The sequence below is a fragment of the Leuresthes tenuis genome, unplaced genomic scaffold, assembly GCF_036924035.1.
Source record: "Leuresthes tenuis unplaced genomic scaffold, fLeuTen1.0.hap1 SCAF_102, whole genome shotgun sequence".
Lineage (NCBI taxonomy): Eukaryota > Metazoa > Chordata > Actinopteri > Atheriniformes > Atherinopsidae > Leuresthes > Leuresthes tenuis.
Window position 1 is genome coordinate 141,167 of NW_027325456.1, and position 24,505 is coordinate 165,671.

A 24,505-nucleotide genomic window follows, 5' to 3' on the forward strand; every position below is an offset into this window, starting at 1 on the left:
ATGTAGGAGAGATGTCTGGTAAAGATATTTTGTTAAGTAACCATATCACAGCCACTGCATGAGGTACCTTAAGTGTTAATGGGTGAAATAACACCATTATTGTTGATGCCTGCACTGCCAATGGCTTCTGGCCATTGATTCAAAAGTACGATCTCGTCCCTTTTTCCCCCTTTCAGTGGACACTGGCCCCTAATTACCGCAATTCAGCAGGGGGTCTTTCATTAGGAGTACTGGACTCCCCCGTGCACGGTTTCAGCTCCGACCCTGGACAGCGGAAAAAACGTTGAGATCTGGTTTGAGGACCCAATTGTTGAGAAAAGTCTCTCAATGAGACTCAGAGTTGCTGGAGTCAGTTAATGCAAAGGTTTAATCTTGCAGCAAGTTCAAGAATGTGTGTGTGTATGGGTGTATGTGTGCGAACGTGTGTGAGTTTGTGAGAGTTTAAAGAACCTGTTATCCACAGGCAGGTCTTAACTAGTATGGCACGGGTCCAGCCTGTCTCATCTTTTTTGGAAGGTCCAGCGCTCGGCCGTAACCCTTCTGTCTGTTTGGACTCTCACATACATTCGGTTAATCATAGAAAAACGAGAACAAAACTTTTTAGCCCCTTAAATTCATAAAACAGACATGGTGCAGTTATTTCCATTCTAGAAAATAAGAGTAATCACCACCATTTCTATAAATTCTGGATATTCTAACAATCTGAATCTTTTTTAAATGTTCGATGAAGCCCTTTGCTGTTCTGTTTAGAGACTCAGCTGATCATAAACCAAGTTTTGCTCTTGAACCAAGCTTCTAAACTCTTCACCTTTTTCATTTCTCAGTTAGTATTCACTTTAAAACTGATTAAAAGAAAAATTAAATGAATGCCTATCAACAAATGTGGGATCTAAACTCTAGTGCTTCCTCTAAAATAATTTCCTTTCTCAATTCAGAAATGTGTGTGTTTAAGTCACAACTCCCGTGACACCAAAACGGCTTTCTTTTCTCTCTTTTCTCTACACTCTGCACTGTGAGCACACACACCAAATCAGAAAGGCTTTTTTCTCTCTTTTCTACATTATGGACTGTGGGGACACAAAACCGCTCTCTCTTTTTTTTTTTTTGATTGTGTGCCAGGGCGTTGTCTCACGTATTTGATTATGCTTAAGATACGAATGGGTTTATCAGTCACATCAGAATCCATACATACTGATCCTCCCATAATAAAATGGTCGGATCTTATCAAACACACTTTGTTTCTTGTGACAAGTCAGCGAAACAGCGTATACACGTCAAGACACTGAATCAAGTTTGCCACAAGAACTCATAAGTTTGGCAGTATTGCTCTGCCGTCAGCAATCATACACCCATTTTATTTTCATGAGACATGTGCAGGCACCTGTTCATCTACTGTTCTATCACTATGAATTAGTTTATCTATTATCAATAAGGATACTTCTACAACTACTATCAAAGATGTCCGGACTTCTTATGTTGTCAGTTGCTATATATGAATAAGTGGGTTGCTACTGAAAAGCATTAAGCATGTCACACAGCCCAAACATATAACATTTCAGGACACACCACACAGTTAACAACCACAGTGAAGCGTGTCAAAGCCCAAACATGTAACATTCAACAGGACACTTACACAACATATTCAAATCAAACAGTCAGACAACATACAAGAACATATACCCCAGCCGGCATTGCTCCCTGCCTATTTTCCTACAACTCACTATGTGTGCGCACACCTTTATTCACAAACTCTTCAACTTATACTCTTTTACCGAAGCTGCTACAGCTCGATTGGCCAAATACCCTTAGATCCTATTTCGGTGAATTTGACATCTGCCTTGCATTTAACAGATTAGCGGTTTAGCAGTTTTAATTTAGTTTGAGTGAAGGAATTCATTTTATAGCAAAATCCAAAATCGTGAAGAAGAAAGAAGAAAGTATGCTTATTCTCGGATTCCTGAAACTTTAGATTTGCTCTTTCTTTTACTGCAAAGTACAACGTTGAGCAGCACTAATGAGTTGTTTCTATTTTTGGCAGGCTTTACCTTTGTGGATGAAGCCCTTTCTGTCTGTGCAAAAGAAATCTTGTTACTGTGCAGAGTGACTTCTCTGAGTAGAGTCGCCTTACTTGTTGCGACTGTGCCGATGTTCAAAGCTGGAGTGCAAAGTTGTTGCTTGAATGGTGCTCGCTGGAGCATGCGGTAGTGTAAAGTTATACCATTTAAAAGGGTTGAAGAGTGCTCAGTGCAGCGGGTGGGTGGAGGTGCAAAGTGACACTATGGCCATAAAAAGAACACCGCTACAAGTGCGCATTGTGCCAGGAAGGGCCCTCGGACGTGAACCAGTGGACAGATATCGCTTCTCGGCCTTTTGGCTAAGATCAAGTGTAGTATGTGATATGTCTATGCAAGGACTACATATTAAATGGATTTTTATCAATAGGATTTGAAAAAGGAGCTTGCTCCGTTCACTCCAAGCATCGACCCGGTACTGCAGTGCCGCTGGGAACGGTGCGCTCTCCTCTGCTCTTGTGAAAAAGCAAACAGTGGTGCAGGATGGAAGTTTCTTTTAGTCTGCTGAGAAAAGAGAGTGAATGCGAAGTAGACTTTAACACGGCTCTGGGAGCGAGCCGAGTGCGGGCTAACCAGGAGAATTGCTTGAAAGAAACGCGAACCGAATGAGCGGTCAGAACAAAGCCTCAATACGGTGTTCCTGTGGTGTTTTTATAAAATGCGTTGAAAAAAAAGGTGTGAATGCCCCAGAGAAAACTAAAAGGTGGAGCGGAAGTGTTCGGCTGCAAGAAGGTGTGAATGTCCGACTATATTTGGTGAAAAGCAGGTGAAGCAAGGTCTGAATGCCCAACCTTACATCATCAAAAGCGAGATCAGAGGTTTTTGGCTGCAAGAAGGCGATAGTTTGCCAAAAGCGGGTAAGGTGCGAATGACCGACTAAATATCAACAAAAGTGAGGGCGGAGGTCTTCGGATGCAAGTGGGTGTGAATATCCCACCATACAAGTATGGTGGAGAGGAAGCTGTGAATGGCCGACCATAGTTTGCAAAAAGCGGGTGAGAAAAGGTGCGAATGTCCAACCATACATGATCAAAACAGGGAGCGGAGGTGTTTGGCTGCGACAAGGTGTGAATGTCCACCCATAATTAATGAAAAGCGGGCAACAAGTAGGTTCGAATGCCCAACCATACATCATCAAAAGCAGGAGTGGATGTGTTCGGCTACAAGAAGGTTTGTATGTCTGAGCATAGTTTGTAAAAAGCGGGTAAGAAAAGGTTCGAATGCCCAAACATACACCATCAAAACAGGGAGCGGAGGTGTTCCGCTGTAAGACTGTGTGAATGTCCGACCATATTTGGTAAAAAGTGGGTATGAAAAGGTTCGAATGCCCAAATTCGGCTGCAAAAAACTGTGTTCGGCTGCAAAAAGGTGTGAATGTTTGACTAAAGTTTGTAAAAAGCGGGTAAGACAAGGTGCGAATGCCTGACAATGTATGATCAAAAGCGGGAGCGGAGGTGTTCAGCTGCAAGAAGGTCTAAATGTCCATCATTAATTGCTAGAAAACATGAAAGAAAATTTTCGAAAATCAATCCGCACATGATCATAAGTGGGAGAGGAGGTGTTCAGCTGCAAGAAGGTGTGAATGTCCTACCATAATTGCTGAAAAATGTGTTAGAAACGGTAAGAATGCCGGACCATACATCATCAAAAGCTAGAGAGGTGGTGTTCGGCTGCAAGTAGGTGTGAATGTCTGACTAAAGTTCAAATATATTAACAAAAGCGGGAGGAGAGGTCTTCGGATGAGTGGTTGAGAATTTCCGACCATAATCTATAAAATGCGGTGAAAAAAAAGGTGTGATAGAAACCTAAAAGGTGGAGCGGAAGTGTTCGGCTGCAAGAAGGTGTGAATGTCCATCTATAGTTGGTGAAAAGCAGGAAAAGCAAGGTCTGAATGCCCAATCTTACATCATCAAAAGTGAGATCAGAGGTGTTTGGCGGCAAGAAAACGGGTAAGGTGTGAATGACCGACTAAATATCAACAAAAGTGGGGGCGGAGATCTTCGGATGCAAGTGGGTGTGAATATCCCACCATACAAGTATGGTGGAGAGGAAGCTGTGAATGACCGACCATAGTTTGCAAAAAGCGGGTGAGAAAAGGTGCGAATGTCCAACCATACATGATCAAAACAGGGAGCGGAGGTGTTTGGCTGCGACAAGGTGTGAATGTCCACCCATAATTAATGAAAAGCGGGCAACAAGTAGGTTCGAATGCCCAACCATACATCATCAAAAGCAGGAGTGGATGTGTTCGGCTACAAGAAGGTTTGAATGTCCGAGCATAGGTTGTAAAAAGCGGGTAAGAAAAGGTTCGAATGCCCGAACATACACCATCAAAAGAGGGAGCGGAGGTGTTCCGCTGTAAGACGGTGTGAATGTCCGACCATATTTGGTAAAAAGTGGGTATGAAAAGGTTCGAATGCCCAAATTCGGCTGCAAAAAACTGTGTTCGGCTGCAAAAAGGTGTGAATGTTTGACTAAAGTTTGTAAAAAGCGGGTAAGACAAGGTGCGAATGCCTGACAATGTATGATCAAAAGCGGAAGAAGAGGTGTTCAGCTGCAAGAAGGTCTAAATGTCCATCATTAATTGCTAGAAAACATGAAAGAAAATTTTCGAAAATCAATCCGCACATGATCATAAGTGGGAGAGGAGGTGTTCAGCTGCAAGAAGGTGTGAATGTCCTACCATAATTGCTGAAAAATGTGTTAGAAACGGTAAGAATGCCGGACCATACATCATCAAAAGCTAGAGAGGTGGTGTTCGGTTGCAAGTAGGTGTGAGTGTCTGACTAAAGTTGAAATATATTAACAAAAGCGGGAGGAGAGGTCTTCGGATGAGTGGTTGAGAATTTTCAACTATAATCTATAAAATGCGGTGAAAAAAAAGGTGTGATAGAAACCTAAAAGGTGGAGCGGAAGTGTTCGGCTGCAAGAAGGTGTGAATGTCCGTCTATAGTTGGTGAAAAGCAGGAAAAGCAAGGTCTTATTGCCCAATCTTACATCATCAAAAGCGAGATCAGAGGTGTTTGGCTGCAAGAAAACGGGTAAGGTGTGAATGACCGACTAAATATCAACAAAAGTGGGGGCGGAGGTCTTCGGATGCAAGTGGGTGTGAATATCCCACCATACAAGTATGGTGGAGAGGAAGCTGTGAATGGCCGACCATAGTTTGCAAAAAGCGGGTGAGAAAAGGTGCGAATGTCCAACCATACATGATCAAAACAGGGAGCGGAGGTGTTTGGCTGCGACAAGGTGTGAATGTCCACCCATAATTAATGAAAAGCGGGCAACAAGTAGGTTCGAATGCCCAAACATACATCAACAAAAGCAGGAGTGGATGTGTTTGGCTACAAGAAGGTTTGAATGTCCGAGCATAGTTTGTAAAAAGCGGGTAAGAAAAGGTGCGAATGCCCGACAATGGATGATCAAAAGAGGGAGTGGAGGTTTTCGGCTACAAGAAGGTATGAATGTCCGACCATAGTTTGTAAAAAGCGGGTAAGAAAAGGTGCGAATGCCCGAACATACACCATCAAAAGAGGGAGCGGAGGTGTTTCGCTGTAAGATGGTGCGAATGTCCGACCGGTAAAAAGCGGGTAAGAAAAGGTTCGAATGCCCGAATATATACCATCAAAAGCGGAAGCGGAGGTATTCGGCTGCAAGAAGGTGTGAACGTCCGACCAAAGTTTGTAAAAAGCAGTTAAGAAAAGGTTCGAATATCCAACCAAACATAATCAAAAGTGGGAGGAGAGCTGTTCGACTGCAAGTAGGTGTGAATGTCCACCCATAATTCCTGAAAAATGGGTAAGAAAAGGTGCGAATATCCAACCATACATCATCAAAAGAAGAAATGGATGTGTTCTGCTACAAGAAGGTTTGAATGTCCGAACATAGTTTGTAAAAAGTGGGTAAGAAAAAGTTCGAATGCCCGAACATACACCATCAAAAGAGGGAGCGGAGGTGTTCCGCTGTAAGACGGTGTGAATGTCCGAGCATAATTGGTAAAAAGCGGGTAAGAAAAGGTTAAAATACCCGACTCTACACAATCAATAGCGGGAGCGGAGTTGTTCGGCTAAAAGAAGGTGTGAAAGTCCGACCATGGTTTGTAAAAAGCGGGTAAGAAAAGGTTCGAATGCCAAAATATACACCATCAAAAGCGGAATCCGAGGTGTTCGGCTGCAAGTAGGTGTGAATGTCAGATCATAATTTGCAAAAAGCTGATGAGAAAGGTGTGAATGACCGACAATAATTGCTGAAAAATGTGTTAGAAAAGGTAAGAATGCCGGACCATTCATCATCAAAAGCGGGAGAAGAGGTGTTCCGCTGTAAGATGGTGTGAATGTCCGACCATAGTTGGTAAAAAGCGGGTAAGAAAAGGTTCGAATGCCCGAATATACACCATCAAAAGCGGAAGCGGAGGTGTTCGGCTGCAAGAAGGTGTCAACGTCCGACCAAAGTTTGTAAAAAGCAGGTAAAAAAAGGTGCGAATGCCCGAACATACACCATCAAAAGAGGGAGCGGAGGTGTTCCGCTTTAAGATGGTGTGAATGTCCGACCATAGTTGGTAAAAAGCGGGTAAGAAAAGGTTCGAATGCCCGAATATATACCATCAAAAGCGGAAGCGGAGGTGTTCAGCTGCAAGAAGGTGTGAACGTCCGACCAAAGTTTGTAAAAAGCAGTTAAGAAAAGGTTCGAATATCCAACCAAACATAATCAAAAGTGGGAGCAGAGCTGTTCGACTGCAAGTAGGTTTGAATGTCCACCCATAATTCCTGAAAAATGGGTAAGAAAAGGTGCGAATGCCCAACCATACATCATCAAAAGAAGAAGTGGTGGTGTTCTGCTACAAGAAGGTTTGAATGTCCGACCATAGTTTGTAAAAAGTGGGTAAGAAAAAGTTTGAATGCCCGAACATACACCATCAAAAGAGGGAGCGGAGGTGTTCCGCTGTAAGACGGTGTGAATGTCCGACCATAATTGGTAAAAAGCGGGTAAGAAAAGGTTAAAATACCCGACTGTACACAATCAATAGCGGGAGCGGAGTTGTTCGGCTACAAGAAGGTGTGAAAGTCCGACCATGGTTTGTAAAACGCGGGTAAGACAAGGTGCGAATGCCCGACAATGTATGATCAAAAGAGGGAGCGGAGGTTTTCGGCTAAAAGAAGGTCTGAATGTCCGACCATAGTTGGTAAAAAGCGGGTAAGAAAAAGTTTGAATGCCCGACTATACACCATCAAAAGCGGGAGCAGAGGTGTTCAGCTGCAAGAAGGTCTGAATGTCCATCAATAATTACTGAAAAATGGGTAAGAAAAGGTGTGAATGCCCAACTATACATCATCAAAAGCAGAAGTGGATGTGTTCGGCCATAAGAAGGTTTGAATGTCCGACCATAGTTTGTAAAAGGCGGGTAAGAAAAGGTTCGAATGCCCGAACATACACAATCAAAAGAGGGAGTGGAGGTGTTTCGCTGCAAGAAGGTGTGAATGTCCGAGCATAGTTTGTAAAAAGTGGGTAAGAAAAGGTTCGAATGCCAGAACATACACCATCAAAAGAGGGAGCGGAGGTGTTCCGCTGTAAGAAGGTGTGAATGTCCGACCATAGTTTGTAAAAAGCGGGTAAGAAAAGGTTAAAATACCCGACTCTACACAATCAATAGCGAGAGCGGAGTTGTTCGGCTAAAAGAAGGTGTGAAAGTCCGACCATGGTTTGTAAAAAGCGGGTAAGAAAAGGTTCGAATGCCAAAATATACACCATCAAAAGCGGAAGCCGAGGTGTTCGGCTGCAAGTACGTGTGAATGTCAGATCATAATTTGCAAAAAGCTGATGAGAAAGGTGTGAATGACCGACAATAATTGCTGAAAAATGTGTTAGAAAAGGTAAGAATGCCGGACCATTCATCATCAAAAGCGGGAGAAGAGGTGTTCGGCTGCAAGAAGCTGTGAATGTCCAGCCATAATTACTGAAAAACGGGTAAGAAAAGGTAGTATTGCCAGACCATAAATGATCAAAACAGGGAGCGGAGGTGTTCCGCTGAAAGAAGGTGTGAATGTCCGACCATAATTGGTAAAAAGCGGGTAAGAAAAGGTTAAAATACCCGACTGTACACAACCAATAGCGGTAGCGGAGTTGTTTGGCTACTAAAAGGTGTGAAAGTCCGACCATGGTTTGTAAAAAGCGGGTAAGAAAAGGTGTGAATGCCGGACAATGTATGATCAAAAGAGGAAACAGAGGTTTTCGGCTGCAAGAAGGTCTAAATGTCCAACCGTAATTTGTAAAAACCGGGGAAGAAAAGGCTCGGAAGCCCGACTATACACCATCAAAAGCGGGTGCAGAGGGGTTCAGCTGCAAGAAGGTCTGAATGTCCATCAATAATTGCTAGAAAACATGAAAATTTTTTTTCGAATATCCAACCGCACATGATCATAAGTGGGAGAGGAGGTGTTCAGCTGCAACAAGGTGTGAATGTCCACCCATAATTCCTCAAAAATGGGTAAAAAAAAAAGGTGCGAATGCCCAACATACATCATCAAAAGCAGGACTGGATGTGTTCGGCTACAAGAAGGTTTGAATGTCCGAGCATAGTTTGTAAAAAGCGGGTAAGAAAAGGTTCGAATGCCCGAACATACACCATCAAAAGAGGGAGCGGAGGTGTTCCGCCATAAGAAGGTGTGAATGTCCGACCGTAGTTGGTAAAAAGCGGGTAAGAAAAGGTTAAAATACCCGACTGTACACAATCAATAGCGGGAAGGGATGTGTTCGGCTACAAGAAGGTGTGAAAGTCCGACCATGTTTTGTAAAAAGCGTTTAAGAAAAGGTGCGAATGCCCGACAATGTATGATCAAAAGAGGGAGCGGAGGTTTTCGGCTGCAAGAAGGTCTGAATGTCCAACCATAATTTGTAAAAACCGGGGAAGAAAAGGCTCGAAAGCCCGACTATACACCATCAAAAGCGGGAGCAGAGGTGTTCAGCTGCAAGAAGGTCTCAATGTCCATCAATAATTGCTAAAAAACATGAAAGAAAATTTTCGAATATCAAACCGCACATGATCATATGCGAGAGAGGAGGTGTTCAGCTGCAAGAAGGTGTGAATGTCCACCCATAATTCCTGAAAAATGGGTAAAAAAAGGTACGAATGCCCAACCATACATCATCAAAAGCCGGTGTGAATGTCAGATCATAATTTGCAAAAACCTGATGAGAAATGGTGAGAATGCCTGACTATACACCATCAAATGCGGGAGCGGAGGTGTTCAGCTGTGAGTAGGTGTGAATGTCCGACCATACTTGCTGAAAAATATGACAAAGCAGTTTTCACTTGGTTCTAGTGAAGGAATTCATTTTATATCAAAATCCGAAATTGTGTAGAACTCGTTGAAATAAGTTTATTCTTTGATTCCTAAAGGTTTAATGTTGTTCTTTGGTATACTGCAAAGTAATACTTTCTATTTTGTTGAAACCGATTCAGACATAGATGAATATGAAGGACAAAGCAGTTTTAACTTGGTTTGAGTGAAGGAATTCATTTTATATCAAAATCCGAAATTGTGTAGAACTTGTCAATCGACGCTTATTCTCGGATTCCTGAAAAGGTTTAGAGTTGTTCTTTCCTATCCTGCAAAGTACAACGTTCTTTTTTTGTTTAAAGCTATTTAGACATGGATAAATATGAAGGACAAAGCAGTTCCTTCTGTGGGTACAGTAGCTCCCGGAATATGGTGACTGCAGGCCCTGAGCCTGGTGGACATAAGGCCCTCCTGCCCTGTGTTGGGTCCCAGGTTGCGGGGATGCCTATTGCAGCCAGTCTCTGGCTGCCCTCTCCGGGGTGGGAGGGACCAGGCGGATGAATTAATTATTCTGCTAGTTTATATATTTTAAACATAAACAATAAACATTTATAAAACTTCCCTTGGCAAGGCAAATCTGTTTGGCATAAAAGGTATGCAGACTACAATTCTGCTGCCATAATGCACAACTCTGGATTTTGATATAAAATGAATTCCTTCACTCAAACCAAGTTAAAACTGCTTTGTCCTTCATATTTATCCATGTCATAATAGCTTTAAAGAAAAAAAGAACGTTGTACTTTGCAGGATAGGAAATAACAACACTAAACCTTTAGGAATCCGAGAATAATCTTATTTTCACGAGTTCTACACAATTTCGGATTTTGATATAAAATGAATTCCTTCACTCAAACCAAGTTAAAACTGCTTTGTCCTTCATATTTATCCATGTCTAAATAGCTTTAAACAAAAAAAGAACGTTGTGCTTTGCAGGATAGGAAAGAACAACTCTAAACCTTTTCAGGAATCCGAGAATATGCGTCGATTGACGAGTTCTACACAATTTCGGATTTTGATATAAAATGAATTCCTTCACTCAAACCAAGTTAAAACTGCTTTGTCCTTCATATTTATCCATGTCTGAATAGGTTTCAACAAAAAAGAAAGTATTACTTTGCAGTATACCAAAGAACAACACTAAACCTTTAGGAATCCGAGAATAAGCTTCTTGTCACCAGTTCTACACAATTTCGGATTTTGATATAAAATGAATTCCTTCACTCAAACCAAGTTAAAACTGCTTTGTCCTTCATATTTACCCATGTCTAAATAGCTTTAAACAAAAAAGAACGTAGTACTTTGCAGGATAGGAAAGAACAACACTAATTTTTTTCATGAATCCGATAATAAGCTTCTTTTCACGAGTTCTACACAATTCCGGATTTTGATATAAAATGAATTCCTTCACTCAAACCAAGTTAAAACTGCTTTGTCCTTAATATTTATCCATGTCTGAATAGGTTTCAACAAAAAAGAAAGTATTACTTTGCAGTATAGGAAAGAACAACACTAAACCTTTAGTAATCCGAGAATAAGCTTCTTTTCACTAGTTCTACACAATTTAGGATTTTGATATAAAATGAATTCCTTCACTCAAACCCAGTTAAAACTGCTTTGTCCTTCATATTTATCCATGTCTGAATCGGTTTCAACAAAATAGAAAGTATTACTTTGCAGTATACCAAAGAACAACACTAAACTTTTAGGAATCCGAGAATAAACTTATTTCCACGAGTTCTACACAATTTCGGATTTTGATATAAAATTAATTCCTTCACTCAAACTAAGTGAAAACTGCTTTGTCATATTTTTCAGCAAGTATGGTTGGACATTCACACCTACTCACAGCTGAACACCTCCGCTCCCGCATTTGATGGTGTATAGTCGGGCATTCTCACCATTTCTCATCAGGTTTTTAAATTATGATCTGACATTCACACCTGCTTTTGATGTTGTATGGTTGGGCATTCGCACCTTTTTTTATCCATTTTTCAGGAATTATGGGTGGACATTCACACCTTCTTGCAGCTGAACACCTCCTCTCCCGCATATGATTGTGTGCGGTTTGATATTCAAAAAATTTTCTTTCATGTTTTCTAGCAATTATTGATGGACATTGAGACCTTCTTGCAGCTGAACACCTCTGCTCCCGCTTTTGATGGTGTATAGTCGGGCTTTCGAGCCTTTTCTTCCCCGGTTTTTACAAATTATGGTTGGACATTTAGACCTTCTTGCAGCCGAAAACCTCCGTTCCCTCTTTTGATCATACATTGTCCGGCATTCGCACCTTTTCTTACCCGCTTTTTGCAAACCATGGTCGGACTTTCACACCTTTTAGTAGCCAAACAACTCCGCTCCCGCTATTGATTGTGTACAGTCGGGTATTTTAACGTTTTCTTACCCGCTTTTTACCAATTATGGTCGGACATTCACACCTTCTTACAGCGGAACACCTCCGCTCCCTGTTTTGATCATTTATGGTCTGGCAATACTACCTTTTCTTACCCATTTTTGAGTAATTATGGCTGGACATTCACAGCTTCTTGCAGCCGAACACCTCTTCTCCTGCTTTTGATGATGAATGGTCCGGCATTCTTACCTTTTCTAACACATTTTTCAGCAATTATTGTCGGTCATTCACACCTTTCTCATCAGCTTTTTGCAAATTATGATCTGACATTCACACCTACTTGCAGCTGAACACCTCAGCTTCCGCTTTTGATGGTGTATATTTTGGCATTCGAACCTTTTCTTACCCGGTTTTTACAAACCATGGTCGGACTTTCACACCTTCTTTTAGCCGAACAACTCCGCTCCCGCTATTGATTGTGTAGAGTCGGGTATTTTAACCTTTTCTTACCCGCTTTTTACCAACTATGGTCGGACATTCACACCTTCTTGCAGCGAAACACCTCCGCTCCCTCTTTTGATTGTGTATGTTCGGTCATTCGAACCTTTTCTTACCCGCCTTTTACAAACTATGGTCGGACATTCAAACCTTCTTGTGGCCGAACACTTCCACTTCTGCTTTTGATGATGTATAGTTGGGCATTCACACCTTTTCTTACCCATTTTTCAGTAATTATTGGTGGACATTCAGACCTTCTTGCAGCTGAACACCTCCGCTCCCGCTTTTGATGGTGTATAGTCGGGCTTTCGAGGCTTTTCTTCAACGGTGTTTACAAATTATGGTTGGAAATTCAGACCTTGCAGCCGAACAACTCCGCTCCCTCTTTTGATCATACATTGTCGGGTATTCGCACCTTGTCTTACCCGCGTTTTACAAACCATGGTCGGACTTTCACACCTTCTTGTAGCCGAACAACTCCGCTCCCGCTATTGATTGTGTACAGTCGGGTTTTTTAACCTTTTCTTACCCGCTTTTTACCAACTATGGTCGGACATTCGCAGCATCTTACAGCGGAACACCTCCGCTCCCTCTTTTGATGGTGTATGTTCGGGCATTCGAAGTTTTTCTTACCCACTTTTTACAAACTATGGTCGGACATTCAAACCTTCTTGTAGCAGAACACATCCACTTCTTCTTTTGATGATGTATGGTTGGGCATTCGCACCTTTTGTTACCCATTTTTCAGGAATTATTGGTGGACATTCACACCTACTTGCAGTCGAACAGCTCTGCTCCCACTTTTGATTATGTTTGGTTGGATATTCGAACCTTTTCTTAACTGCTTTTTACAAACTTTGGTCGGATGTTCACACCTTCTTGCAGCCGAACACCTCCGCTTCCTCTTTCGATGGTATATATTCGGGCATTCGCACCTTTTCTTACCCGCTTTTTACAAACTATGGTCGGACATTCAAACCTTGTAGCCGAAAACCTCCACTCCCTCTTTTGATCATCCATTGTCGGGCATTCGCACCTTTTCTTACCCGCTTTTTACAAACTATGCTCGGACATTCAAACCTTCTTGTAGCCAAACACATCCACTCCTGCTTTTGTTGATGTATGGTTGGGCATTCGAACCTACTTGTTGCCCGCTTTTCATTAATTATGGGTGGACATTCACACCTTGTCGCAGCCAAACACTTCCGCTCCCTGTTTTGATCATGTATGGTTGGACATTCGCACCTTTTCTCACCCGCTTTTTGCAAACTATGGTCGGTCATTCACAGCTTCCTCTCCACCATACTTGTATGGTGGGATATTCACACCCACTTGCATCCGAAGATCTCCGCCCCCACTTTTGTTGATATTTAGTCGGTCATTCACACCTTACCCGTTTTCTTGCCGCCAAACACCTCTGATCTCACTTTTGATGATGTAAGATTGGGCATTCAGACCTTGCTTTTCCTGCTTTTCACCAACTATAGATGGACATTCACACCTTCTTGCAGCCGAACACTTCCGCTCCACCTTTTAGGTTTCTATCACACCTTTTTTTTCACCGCATTTTATAGATTATGGTCGGAAATTCTCAACCACTCATCCGAAGACCTCTCCTCCCGCTTTTGTTAATATATTTGAACTTTAGTCAGACATTCACACCTACTTGCAGCCGAACACCACCTCTCTAGCTTTTGATGATGTATGGTCCGGCATTCTTACCGTTTCTAACACATTTTTCAGCAATTATGGTAGGACATTCACACCTTCTTGCAGCTGAACACCTCCTCTCCCACTTATGATCATGTGCGGATTGATTTTCGAAAATTTTCTTTCATGTTTTCTAGCAATTAATGATGGACATTTAGACCTTCTTGCAGCTGAACACCTCCGCTCCCGCTTTTGATCATACATTGTCAGGCATTCGCACCTTGTCTTACCCGCTTTTTACAAACTTTAGTCAAACATTCACACCTTTTTGCAGCCGAACACAGTTTTTTGCAGCCGAATTTGGGCATTCGAACCTTTTCATACCCACTTTTTACCAAATATGGTCGGACATTCACACAGTCTTACAGCGGAACACCTCCGCTCCCTCTTTTGATGGTGTATGTTCGGGCATTCGAACCTTTTCTTACCCGCTTTTTACAAACTATGCTCAGACATACAAACCTTCTTGTAGCCGAACACATCCACTCCTGCTTTTGATGATGTATGGTTGGGCATTCGAACCTACTTGTTGCCCGCTTTTCATTAATTATGGGTGGACATTCACACCTTGTCGCAGCCAAACACCTCCGCTCCCTGTTTTGATCATGTATGGTTGGACATTCGCACCTTTTCTCACCCGCTTTTTGCAAACTATGGTCGGCCATTCACAGCTTCCTCTCCACCATACTTGTATGGTGGGATATTCACACCCACTTGCATCCGAAGACCTCCGCCCTCACTTTTGTTGATATTTAGTCGGTCATTCGCACCTTACCCGCTTTTGGCAAACTATCGCCTTCTTGCAGCCAAAAACCTCTGATCTCGCTTTTGATGATGTAAGGTTGGGCATTCAGACCTTGCTTCACCTGCTTTTCACCAAATATAGTCGGACATTCACACCTTCTTGCAGCCGAACACTTCCGCTCCACCTTTTAGTTTTCTCTGGGGCATTCACACCTTTTTTTTCAACGCATTTTATAAAAACACCACAGGAACACCGTATTGAGGCTTTGTTCTGACCGCTCATTCGGTTCGCGTTTCTTTCAAGCAATTCTCCTGGTTAGCCCGCACTCGGCTCGCTCCCAGAGCCGTGTTAAAGTCTACTTCGCATTCACTCTCTTTTCTCAGCAGACTAAAAGAAACTTCCATCCTGCACCACTGTTTGCTTTTTCACAAGAGCAGAGGAGAGCGCACCGTTCCCAGCGGCACTGCAGTACCGGGTCGATGCTTGGAGTGAACGGAGCAAGCTCCTTTTTCAAATCCTATTGATAAAAATCCATTTAATATGTAGTCCTTGCATAGACATATCACATACTACACTTGATCTTAGCCAAAAGGCCGAGAAGCGATATCTGTCCACTGGTTCACGTCCGAGGGCCCTTCCTGGCACAATGCGCACTTGTAGCGGTGTTCTTTTTATGGCCATAGTGTCACTTTGCACCTCCACCCACCCGCTGCACTGAGCACTCTTCAACCCTTTTAAATGGTATAACTTTACACTACCGCATGCTCCAGCGAGCACCATTCAAGCAACAACTTTGCACTCCAGCTTTGAACATCGGCACAGTCGCAACAAGTAAGGCGACTCTACTCAGAGAAGTCACTCTGCACAGTAACAAGATTTCTTTTGCACAGACAGAAAGGGCTTCATCCACAAAGGTAAAGCCTGCCAAAAATAGAAACAACTCATTAGTGCTGCTCAACGTTGTACTTTGCAGTAAAAGAAAGAGCAAATCTAAAGTTTCAGGAATCCGAGAATAAGCTTACTTTCTTCTTTCTTCTTCACGATTTTGGATTTTGCTATAAAATGAATTCCTTCACTCAAACTAAATTAAAACTGCTAAACCGCTAATCTGTTAAATGCAAGGCAGATGTCAAATTCACCGAAATAGGATCTAAGGGTATTTGGCCAATCGAGCTGTAGCAGCTTCGGTAAAAGAGTATAAGTTGAAGAGTTTGTGAATAAAGGTGTGCGCACACATAGTGAGTTGTAGGAAAATAGGCAGGGAGCAATGCCGGCTGGGGTATATGTTCTTGTATGTTGTCTGACTGTTTGATTTGAATATGTTGTGTAAGTGTCCTGTTGAATGTTACATGTTTGGGCTTTGACACGCTTCACTGTGGTTGTTAACTGTGTGGTGTGTCCTGAAATGTTATATGTTTGGGCTGTGTGACATGCTTAATGCTTTTCAGTAGCAACCCACTTATTCATATATAGCAACTGACAACATAAGAAGTCCGGACATCTTTGATAGTAGTTGTAGAAGTATCCTTATTGATAATAGATAAGCTAATTCATAGTGATAGAACAGTAGATGAACAGGTGCCTGCACATGTCTCATGAAAATAAAATGGGTGTATGATTGCTGACGGCAGAGCAATACTGCCAAACTTATGAGTTCTTGTGGCAAACTTGATTCAGTGTCTTGACGTGTATACGCTGTTTCGCTGACTTGTCACAAGAAACAAAGTGTGTTTGATAAGATCCGACCATTTTATTATGGGAGGATCAGTATGTATGGATTCTGATGTGACTGATAAACCCATTCGTATCTTAAGCATAATCAAATACGTGAGACAACGCCCTGGCACACAATCAAAAAAAAAAAAAGAGAGAGCGGTTTTGTGTCCCCACAGTCCATAATGTAGAAAAGAGAGAAAAAAGCCTTTCTGATTTGGTGTGTGTGCTCACAGTGCAGAGTGTAGAGAAAAGAGAGAAAAGAAAGCCGTTTTGGTGTCACGGGAGTTGTGACTTAAACACACACATTTCTGAATTGAGAAAGGAAATTATTTTAGAGGAAGCACTAGAGTTTAGATCCCACATTTGTTGATAGGCATTCATTTAATTTTTCTTTTAATCAGTTTTAAAGTGAATACTAACTGAGAAATGAAAAAGGTGAAGAGTTTAGAAGCTTGGTTCAAGAGCAAAACTTGGTTTATGATCAGCTGAGTCTCTAAACAGAACAGCAAAGGGCTTCATCGAACATTTAAAAAAGATTCAGATTGTTAGAATATCCAGAATTTATAGAAATGGTGGTGATTACTCTTATTTTCTAGAATGGAAATAACTGCACCATGTCTGTTTTATGAATTTAAGGGGCTAAAAAGTTTTGTTCTCGTTTTTCTATGATTAACCGAATGTATGTGAGAGTCCAAACAGACAGAAGGGTTACGGCCGAGCGCTGGACCTTCCAAAAAAGATGAGACAGGCTGGACCCGTGCCATACTAGTTAAGACCTGCCTGTGGATAACAGGTTCTTTAAACTCTCACAAACTCACACACGTTCGCACACATACACCCATACACACACACATTCTTGAACTTGCTGCAAGATTAAACCTTTGCATTAACTGACTCCAGCAACTCTGAGTCTCATTGAGAGACTTTTCTCAACAATTGGGTCCTCAAACCAGATCTCAACGTTTTTTCCGCTGTCCAGGGTCGGAGCTGAAACCGTGCACGGGGGAGTCCAGTACTCCTAATGAAAGACCCCCTGCTGAATTGCGGTAATTAGGGGCCAGTGTCCACTGAAAGGGGGAAAAAGGGACGAGATCGTACTTTTGAATCAATGGCCAGAAGCCATTGGCAGTGCAGGCATCAACAATAATGGTGTTATTTCACCCATTAACACTTAAGGTACCTCATGCAGTGGCTGTGATATGGTTACTTAACAAAATATCTTTACCAGACATCTCTCCTACATAACAGTTCTTCTTTCACAGCCACACCTTGTTGTCGAGAGATGTGCTACACTTAATCCATCCACACTGCTACCTACCCCACAGATGGAAAGCCTCATGATTGCATGTCAGAAATAACCATCAGTGTTTTACCCAGGCCAGACTTAACTGATATACGTTATGAAAATGCAGAAATAACTATATTTATTCAACAGGTCAAGCAAAAAACCCTGATGGCACAAATGCTACAGGATTTACAGTAGTAACAAAAACTGAAGTTTTCTTAAAACAACCACTACCAAAAAATTACTCTGTTCAAGCGGTCGAATTGGTAGCTTTAACTGAAGCTTGTAAATTAAATAACAAAAAGGTTGTTAACGTTTACACTGACAGTCAGTATGCTAAGTGTGACCAAATTTCATCTGCAGAGGCAAAAGTTTGCAAAGCATGGAGATCTGTGAGGGAGTCTTCTGCCTGCAAAGAGAGGGAAGCGAAAACAGGAAAAGATTTAGCTGCTTGCTTAGCTGCAGCATCAGCTCTGGCATTGCCACAAGCAACAGGATCGTCTGAGTTAGTGTGAGCCGCACACTTACAGACCGAGATTGCTGTAGGCAAAAGGATCGCATCAAGAAGATCAGAAACCTGCTTGGAGTTCAGAATAGTTTTACCATCTGATTTAAGGAAATGCCTGTGTTTCCACAGCGCACCAAAGTCATGAACAACACCAAAAGCATATCTGGAATCTGTGTAAATAGTGACTTACCAGCTGCCAACTTACAAGCTTCAGTAAGTGCAATAAGCTCAGTAGTTTGAGCAGAGAAATGTTTAGGAAGAGAACCAGACAACAAAGTGTCATGTGAAGAACATACTGCAAACCAAACACAGTTAGTACCTGTGGCTGGATCACGCAAAGCTGATCCATCTACAAAAAGAATCATGTCAGAGTTTGGAAGAGGAGTCTCTAAAAGATCAGGTCGGGGTGTACAAACTTGTTCCAAAACAGCTTCACAGTCATGAGGCTCCCCATCCTCAGGAGTTGGAAGCAAAGTAGCAGGATTCAGAACAGTACAACGTTTAACAGTGACATTTGGCATATCACAGAGGTGTATCTGAGCCAACGAGCAGTTGAAAGATGTGAAGTTTTCTGCTCGAGAAGAATAATGGCAACAGCATGAGGAACCAAAACAGTCAAATTAGCGTAGCCCACAATATCTTGGGAGGCCAGGACAGCTTTCTCTGCAGCTGCAACAGCACGAAGACAACCAGGCAGGCCTGCAGCCACAGAGTCCAGTTTTGCTGAGAAATGAGCCACTGGCCTTTGCCTGCCCCATGTTCCTGCATAAGAACAGATGTCATACAACCATGCTTCTCATCAACTGCCTGTATGAAAGGTTTATGAGGATCTGGAATGCCAAGTGTTGGTGCTGTTTGAAGAGCCAGCTTAAGCTGACTAAAGGCTGATTCAGCCTCAGGAGTCCATGGAACACGATCAGCTGACTGGAGGCCTTTACCATGGATAAGAGCACCTAAGAGAGCTTCGAGAAAAGAGTAGTTAGGAATAAAGTTCCTGCAGTAAGATGTTATACCTAAGAATGACATAAGCTGTTTTTTAGTAACCGGTTTAGGAATGATCTGAACTGCAGCAACACGTTTAGGAGAAAGTGAGCGCCCATCCTTAGAAATCACATGACCCAAAAAGGTGACTTCGTCCTGTACAAACTGTAAATTAGAAAGGCTGGCTTTATGGCCATAAGAAGGAAGATGTTTCAACAGATTCACTGTCTTTTTCACACTGTTGTTTAGATGGACTACATAAAAGGATGTCATCCACATACTGCAAAAGAGCGGAGCCTGTGGTTGATTGAAGTTAATCCAGACTAGCTTTGAGGGCAGCATTGTAAATAGTGGGACTTTCACAGTACCCCTGGCATAACCGGGTAAAAGTCCAAGATCTCCCTTCAAACTAAAAAGCAAACCAAAATGGGCTATCAGGGTGCACTGGCGACAAGTCAACCACTGAGAAAAACTGTGCATCTGATGTAATTTGAGACAAAATAGTGTGTGGGTTGGGCACAGTAGGAGCATGTGGCTGAACTGCAGCATTCACCGCTTGGAGGTCCTGTACAAAACGCCATTCATCTGGCTGGCCAGCATCTTTAATCTTTTTAACAGGAAACAATGGAGTAAGCACAGGTGAATTTTCAAAAGGAACAATAACGCCTGTTTTCTGAAAAGATTGAAAAACAGGTTTAATCCCTTTAATTGCTTCAGGCTTAAAAGGGTATTGTTTTTTACATGGACAAAAGTCTGATTTAGGGGTGACAATTACTGGTTCACAGCCTTTTATCAACCCCACATCATATTTGCTCTTAGCCCAAAGATCATTGGGCACTTCAGCCAACATGGGTATCGAAGACAAATCTGTTTCAGATTAAAAACATGCTTCAAAATGTGATTCTGTGGTAGGAATTAATTCCACAGTTCTTTGACAATGCATTGTACTCAAAAATATTTTTTTGTATGCTGACAATCGTTCAGAAAACATCAAATTTGGATCAGCAGGTGAAACGGTCCAATCCGTTTCTTTCTGACATGTAGCAACAAACTCTCCCACACCTTGTCAATGCCAGTGTGTAGGTTTGGCCAAGGAAATGTGAGGGCGAGTACCACAAACATTAAAAAAATCGAATTGCTCTGGAGTGAGCGACACAGCCAATAAAGTAGGCGCACATATTTTTTCACTTCTTCTCATAGTCATTGTCAGGCCCCAAAGAAATGTGTGATGTGCAGTGCAAATCAGCAGGTTGCATGAAATCAGAAAGGGGTGAAACTAACGCTTTTGCTTCTTCCACTAGTTGTTGTGAAAAAGGAGAGCTGGGAAGTTTCCACTCATAAGCATATGTAAGTGCAGATGAATCAAACTGCACTGCTGTGAAAACTTTGTCAGGCTGTAACATAACGTTAATACCCTCTGGTGTAGAAGTTAAAATAATGCCTAATTTACACATGAGATCACAGCCCATTAGGTTAATGGGACACAACTCTGATAACAAAAATGAGTGTTTGAAGGAGAGCCCATCGGGAGTGACACACGCAATGGGCGATGTCATTTTCTCCTTCACAACCTGGCCTGATGCAGACATAGAGTAAACGTGGTTTCCACTTAACTTTGGAGGACAATCAAACTCCCCTGACGTCACTACTGATGAACATAAGTTCCTATATTCTGAGAGAAATATCTTTGCTCTAGGACGGAAATAGCATGCAAAACTTTACTACGTGAATCACAGTCGGCAAGCGTTTCTTCACTACACAGAGCAGGAAAAATGTGTGAGTGTGTTTGTGCTATCACCCATTAGTGGAGGCTCCGCTGCCGCGTGACGTCCAGAACCTGCCTCCCACCCTCAGTCAGCCTTTGGCCAAATTTCATCACTTTTCAGCTGTGGACAGTCCTTCTTCCAGTGTCCAGTCTGGCCACAGTAAAAACAAATATTCGGATCATAGCTCTGGCGTGGCCCATTTCGACCTCCTCTCTCACACGTCCACGTCTTCGACTTCGGCCTCGTGCTCTGTTTACACCAACTGCGTAATACATGGTCATGGCTGCCAAATGCAGCTCCTTTTCACACTTGTCCCTTTTGGTTGTCTTACGCGTCTCAACTTGGTTCTGAGCATGGCGAGCATATCGGCGAACGTCAGCCAAACGAGGACCCTCATACCATCCCACGTAAATGTTCTTTACTTCAGTGGCGACATCTGGCATGAGGCCTTTAATTATTGCATCGCAAACTGTGGCCTTCTCTCAGCCAAACACCTCTGATCTCGCTTTTCATGATGTAAGGTTGGGCATGCAGACCTTGCTTCACCTGCTTTTCACTAAATATAGTCGGACATTCACACCTTCTTGCAGCCGAACACTTCCGCTCCACCTTTTAGTGTTCTATCACACCTTTTTTTTCACCGCATTTTATAGATAATGGTTGGAAATTCTAAACCACTTCTCCTGGTTAGCCCGCACTCGGCTCGCTCCCAGAGCCGTGTTAAAGTCTGCTTCGCATTCACTCTCTTTTCTCAGCAGATTAAAGAAACTTCCATCCTGCACCGCTGTTTGCTTTTTCACAAGAGCAGAGGAGAGCGCACCGTTCCCAGCGGCACTGCAGTACCGGGTCGATGCTTGGAGTGAACGGAGCAAGCTCCTTTTTCAACTCCTATTGATAAAAATCCATTTAATATGTAGTCCTTGCATAGACATATCACATATTAAACTGATAAGTACAGATTTTTTTTTTTTTTTTTTTTTTTTTTTTTTTTTTTTTTATTACAAAACTTCCAAGAAACATTTAGAACAACATGACAAAACAGTCAAAGTAATGCTTTACATGTCCGACACAAAAACCATACAAACATAAGAAACAACCACAAAGAAACACTACCCGCTCATGAAAATAAAGTCTTCCATCGCTCTCTTGCAGCGTGATACCCGTACTTTTCCTCCTCCATTCTTCTCATGCATCCAATCTCTGCCCTCACCCTTGCCACCACCCTTCCCACCTGCCAGTCCACATTGTTTTTAATCAACGCCGTCCTTGCATCCCACAGCGCCACCTTTCCCATAGACAGAACCAACCATAACAGAAAACCCTCCCTACCTTTCCCCCTTAAACCCAAGCCCAGCATTATCATGTCATACTTTAAAGACCCCAATCTTGGAAAAAAAAGAACCAACTCAACCCACACTTTTGTTGCAAACCCACATTCCCAAAACACATGCTCAATTGTCTCATCAGCCCCACACCCCTCCCTTGGGCACAAACTCCCCCGTGTCAACCCGTGTCTATTTAAAACTTCCCTGACTGGCAACCTCCTGTGTAAGGCGAGCCAATTTATATCCCTCGCCCTGTTTGTGAGACCTTTCTGCTGTGTGAAAACCCACCCTTGTTGCCCCACCCCATACACCCCCACCAGCCCCCTTTTTTCCACCAGAGCCCTGTACAGGCGCCGGTGACTGAAGCACAGGTCCCCCTCCTGACACTCTGGGTGCTTTTTCCCCCAGCATACCACCTGCCTATAATACGGGGGTAAGACATCCCCCTTTGGCCTTCTATTGTCCCAGGACACCAATCTCCTGAAGGGGAATGACAACCAAAACAGCAAAAGTGCCTGAAAATGATGGCCACTTGTCTGTTGCACAGACCTGCACAAAAAGGAAAAGAAAACCACATCCAACTTAAGTGGGATGTCCGGCACACCCCTCCCTCCCATCCGAACTTCCTGGTACATCCACTCCCTTCTCACATATTCATACCCCCCCCATACAAAGGAAAAAACATCTCTCATGAAACTTCTCCTATATTGAGGAGGTAAAGGAAAAACATACGCTAGGTATACCAAAAATGGCAAAATATCAGCCTTCAAAACCAGCACTCTACCACTTAAGGAAAGTTGCCGGGATTTCCACAGCCCCATCCGCGAACGGGCTGCAGCCAGACGCCTTCCCCAATTTAATTCTGCACTCCCTTCTCCCTGAAACTCTACCCCCAGGACTCTCACTGGGCCCTGGCACTGGGGCAGACCAGCTAGGCCTCCCACCCTACCAGCCCATGGTCCAAAAAACTTAATGGTGGACTTCCCTAAGTTCACCTTGGCCCCCGACACTATTGAAAAACTCTCCACCACTTCCAACAGCCGTGTGACCGACCTCTCTGTTGTCAAAAAAAAGGTCATGTCATCCGCATACTGCATCACTGTCAACTTGTCCGGACCTGCTCCAGGAAGGTGCAGACCCACCACACCCGGGTCCCCCCGCACCACCGAACCCAGCGGCTCCATGTAAGCCACAAAGAGCAGCGGGGAGAGTGGGCATCCCTGCCTCACCCCAGTTCTCTGTGCCACCACTGTACCCAAGTGCCCGTTCACCATAACTCTGCTCCCCACCCCCTTGTACATGATCTCCAACCACTCTATAAAACGGGGCCCAAATCCCATCCTCTCCAAAACTGCAAAAAGAAACCTGTGGTTCACCCTGTCAAACGCTTTCTCCATATCTAACCCCACCAAACTCATATTGATCCCCCGCTCCTCCACCCAATGAATACAGTCCCTCACCAATCCCAGATTCCACTGTATTAGCCTTCCCTCCACCCCACACGTCTGATCCTCATGGATTACATGAGGTAGAGCCTTCCGAAGACGACCAACTAGGACTCGAGCCACAATTTTGTAGTCCACACAGAGCAACGTGATCGGCCTATAGCTTTCCATTCGCTCCCTGTTTTGATCATGTATGGTTGGACATTCGCACCTTTTCTCACCCGCTTTTTGCAAACTATGGTCGGCCATTCACAGCTTCCTCTCCACCATACTTGTATGGTGGGATATTCACACCCACTTGCATCCGAAGACCTCCGCCCCCACTTTTGTTGATATTTAGCCGATCATTCGCACCTTACCCGCTTTTGGCAAACTATGGCCTTCTTGCAGCCAAAAACCTCTGATCTCGCTTTTGATGATGTAAGGTTGGGCATTCAGACCTTGCTTCACCTGCTTTTCACCAAATATAGTCGGACATTCACACCTTCTTGCAGCCGAACACTTCCGCTCCACCTTTTAGTTTTCTATGGGGCATTCACACCTTTTTTTACACCGCATTTTATAAAAACACCACAGGAACACCGTATTGAGGCTTTGTTCTGACCGCTCATTCGGTGTCGCGTTTCTTTCAAGCAATTCTCCTGGTTAGCCCGCACTCGGCTCGCTCCCAGAGCCGTGTTAAAGTCTGCTTCGCATTCACTCTCTTTTCTCAGCAGATTAAAGAAACTTCCATCCTGCACCGCTGTTTGCTTTTTCACAAGAGCAGA

At 43.1% G+C, this 24,505-nt stretch overlaps 3 pseudogenes; 1 reads left to right on the forward strand and 2 right to left on the reverse strand.

The window, feature by feature from the left end:
- Positions 1-2,354: 2,354 nt before the first annotated feature.
- LOC140286964 (U2 spliceosomal RNA) lies at positions 2,355-2,521 on the forward strand (annotated as a pseudogene).
- A 12,629-nt stretch (positions 2,522-15,150) lies between these two features.
- LOC140286965 (U2 spliceosomal RNA) lies at positions 15,151-15,317 on the reverse strand (annotated as a pseudogene).
- A 6,460-nt stretch (positions 15,318-21,777) lies between these two features.
- Positions 21,778-21,988, reverse strand: LOC140286971 (U2 spliceosomal RNA; annotated as a pseudogene).
- Positions 21,989-24,505: the final 2,517 nt, after the last annotated feature.